Source organism: Ursus americanus, chromosome 34 (genome assembly GCF_024610735.1).
Source record: "Ursus americanus isolate L20-20 chromosome 34, mUrsAme1.1.p, whole genome shotgun sequence".
Lineage (NCBI taxonomy): Eukaryota > Metazoa > Chordata > Mammalia > Carnivora > Ursidae > Ursus > Ursus americanus.
In genome coordinates this window covers 24,497,038-24,501,145 of record NC_142160.1, presented here as the reverse complement: position 1 = coordinate 24,501,145, position 4,108 = coordinate 24,497,038, and the positions used below count along the sequence as shown (strand labels likewise).

The window sequence follows — 4,108 nt, the reverse complement described above, 5'->3', positions numbered from 1 at the left end:
TTCCTAGTGCCAAATTAATCAGCCTGGAAAAAATTGCATCAGTTGTCATTCCCACCTGGTTTTTCGGATTCCCCACATTTTTTCCAAAGATGGGTTTCATTTTTCTTTTTTGTTTTTTTTGAATGGCCAATTTGATACATGAAAAATTTGTGTATTTACATTTTTCATCTTTTTTGATTACAAAAGACACTATATTTAAAAAATATTTGGGTTTCTGTGTTGGTAAATTGCCTGGTCATGTCCTTTGTGTATTCTTTTTTCTTTTTTTTTTTTCAGATTTATTTATTTATTTATTTATTTATTTATTTATTTTAGAGAGAGAGAGATCAAGGGCAGAAGGGGCAGAGGGAGAGAGAGACTCTCAAGCCGACTCTGTGCTGCGTGTGGAGGCCAACTCGAGGCTCGATCCCACAACCCTGAGATTGTGACCCAAGCCCAAACCAAGATTTGAGCACATAATCAACTGCACCCCCAGGCTCCCCACACTATTATTTTTTCTGTTGAGGTGCTCATCTTTTTCTCATTGATTTTTAAACCTTATTAAAAAACTAAGTTTATTTCACACATATATTTTTGTCTGTTCACCATTGCCATTTGACCACCATGACTACTTTGTTCTGTCAAAGCATTTCCCGTGTATTTAAAACCAAGCAAAAGGTGGAGTTCTGCCTGTAAAAGCTAAACAGGCATTTTGGGACAACACATTATTGGCAGTGCAACCTGGACCACATTGATCAGACACGGTAAGGAAAGTTCTCACTCTGCATTATAAAAAGGACAGCCAGAGATCAACTGTTACAGAAATAAAATGAGATGGAAAATTTTAACAAGCCGTTTAAGCTGTTTTCTTTAGGAGACTTCCTCCACTGCCAGAGATCTTGAACAGCCTCTGGGTCAGTCATCCAAGAGCTGTGCTTGCTATGATTGATGAGCTCGGCTTTCCCTTAGGAAAGACAACCACCTTTTTCTATACTTGCTTGCATTTTTGCTTTAATGTCTTCTATAGAACTAGGTCCCTTTGATGTTTTAGGAGTTTTTCTCTGTTTTCTTTTCTTCTTCTCCTTTTTTTTTTTTTGTTGATGATTCTTGACCTTTTGATCTTGGTGTTTATGGTTTTGAATCTTTTTCATTCTGGTTTGATTTGTATGCTTTTTTGGCTGGAATATCTCATATCAATTTCTTTACTGGAGCATTTTTTCCTCTCTTCCTTTTCCTCCTCCTCCTCCTTTTCTTCCTCCTCCTCCATCTTCTTCAACAGCTAGTTTGACGTGTTTGTGTGGACCCTTGCCACCACTTCCAAGGGCTGCTTGCTCTCCGGATATACTTAGGAATTCCACTTCTCTTCACCGTCCAATTCTGCGTCTTCCTCCAGCATTAAGTGCCGTCCATTAATATGGATGAGCCCAAACCACCCCTCAACCACAAGCCACAGGTGTTGTTATTTGAAAGTCCAAGGGAATTCGTTGCCTGTACAGACATTTCCAAAGTTGCTAGTGTTATTGGACTGCCGTCCTAATTCCTTGTCTCTGCTCCAACAATGTGCAGCTCGTCCTTTGCACCAGCCCTTAACCTGTTCTTAGAGATAACTGGTATTCATTTTATTTGTTATCTGCCTTAAAATAATAATCCATGTCAGTCTTAATTTACAACCAGAACGATAGGCCCCTGGGGCCTCAGGGGCTCATGTCCATCCCCATCACATCATGGGTGGGGTGGTGGTGTGTGCAGAGGTGGGAGAGAGGAGGTAAGGGACTGCTGGTGCAAGACAGAGTCGTACCAGGCTTCTTACTGACTTTTAATAACTGTGTACATTAAACATACTTTGTTTCCTATGTTATCAACGTGTTTTTCTTCATTGGTTGTTGGCTTTCGATATTGTTGATGTAATGTTATGATAGTGACTTTCATTGCAATTCCTGTTTTTTTTTTTTATTTGTTTGATTGCTTTTATCTTTGAGGCAGTTGCCTCTGTTACTGTGGTGATTTCTGTCATTGGTATCATACTTAGAGATGCTACCCCCATCCTTAGGTCATATAATACTTGTCCGTATTTTCTTTTAGTCCTTTATCACTTAATCTTAAACCTGCAATTCATTTTACTTTATTTTTAATCTGTGGTTTATTTTCATGAAAGGTCTCATCTCAGGATACAACTTCAAAATATTCCATTCTAATTTGAGTTTGTAAAGCAACCAGTAGGATGGTTATTGACCAATACTGTTACTTTTCTATAGTGAATGCATTTGCATGCATTATGTTTATATTGCTGAATATCGTTATACACATAACCGAGCCTGAGCTCATTCCACTGGCCACATGACCTGCCAATTAGTCAAGGGGCAAGATATTGCAGTAGGAAAGTGACTTTTTTGGAAAGTCCGCAAACTGAGATGATGGACTCTTGTCCTAAAGAACCATCTCTCCTCAGCATGGACTTCGAGCTTCTTTTATATTAGGAAGAGAGGAAAGTGGGAAGAGGTTGGAGTCAAGAGGTACCTGATGTTTATAGACATTCAGGTGCCCACAATGGTCCGAGGTAGGTATTTGAAACTTTTCTGTCCTTGATCAGGTGATCTTGGGGTACAGGAATCCGGTCATGCCATTCCTGTAAATCTTCAACATAGCATTGCTGTTTCTGTACATACTTACCTCCCTGGTAGAGGTGGGTTTTGGGTAAACAGTGGTTTTTGCAAATCTTACCTTTAAGCAAAGTTCCTTCAATGATGAAAATGCTACAAGCAGGGCTAAGCATTTCTAAGCTGTAGGTCACCGCGGTAAGGGCAGTAGAAGCAATATGGAGTCAGACACGCTAAATTCCACCATTACACCCACACCTGGGCCTGCGCCTCAGTATGAACAGCACCCTTTCATTGCATGACAGTCAGGGTGAAGGCCTTGACGTCCTGGCCTGGAAGAAGTAAGAAGGCCATCAATGTAATGCTGCCTGGCACATTCAGCTGTCTGGTTTGGGGCTTCTCAAAGACTTGAAATTACGGTCATGTTGTGTTTTCCTTGGGACCTCTGAGATCAATACGTATATTTCAGTCATTGGTCAGAGAGCCCATCGTTTGTGAGGAGCTCCCTCGAGGGATGAAGAAGAAGGTGGAGACCCAGTGGTTTAGCCTCCATTCCCAGCACTCCCAGCTGGGCAGATTGCAGAGTCCTAGACACCTGTGCACACAAATAGCACTTCTTCCGTGTTGCCCGACTCTGAATGCCACCAGCTGCAGAACAGATTGTTTCCTACTTTAGAGTTAAACTTTCTCTTTCCTTTTTCTTTTTCTTTCGCAGAGCTTCCAACGTGAGAACACATTCCAGTTGTAGACTCAGAGGACTCTTCCTATTGCACACACACACGTGCAGCTATGCCAGATTTGCAAATAGACAAAAGGGGGCACATCTTGTTGATCCTGGTTTTGAGGTCCCTACGCTTATGTCTCATAAAGAAAAAATCCTGGTTGTCAGTAGACATAGGTGTTTGGCAAGTAGGTGACCCAGGTGAGGGGAGATGGATGGGTGGGCAGAGAGAGGCATGAGGAATTCCACCCACTTAGGAAGTGCTTTCACTTACGTTTTTTATTTATGTTTTAAATTTTAGGAGTGACTCACAGGCATTTAGTGAAAGTAACTGATTGAATTAACCTTATCAGTAATGAGGTTGCCTGGCCTCTGTGCTGGCAGACAGCTCGGTGGCTGGTTGGTATTTAATTGGCTGCCTGGTGACTGGTGAAAACAATGTGGGTTGAGTTCCACTTAAACAAGTATATAGTACATCAATCTTGCTGTATTATAACTAGATGTTATTAAAATTAAGAAATGGTATAATGAATTATTTGTTTCCCTTATTCACACAAAACAGATGCTCGGGACTCACTTTACTTAGACATAGTAAAATGGAATTGGGTGCGTTGAGGGAAGTAAATACTTTGTCTATTATAGGATAATTGTTGTAGCAATTGTCCTGCTCTGGCTGTATTGGAAACAATAAATGATATTATTAATACAATTTGATGTTCTTCAAATGCCTAGTTGAAATTCAAGGGTTATAAAATCAAATTCTTGAATAGTAGGATGCACAGTGCTATGGACTGAATTATGTGTCCCCAAA

General features: G+C 40.5%; 1 pseudogene; it reads right to left on the bottom strand.

Annotated features, from left to right (window-relative positions):
- Positions 1 to 788: 788 nt before the first annotated feature.
- Positions 789 to 1,908, bottom strand: LOC123781447 (nucleophosmin pseudogene; annotated as a pseudogene).
- Between the last annotated feature and the right edge of the window lie 2,200 nt (positions 1,909 to 4,108).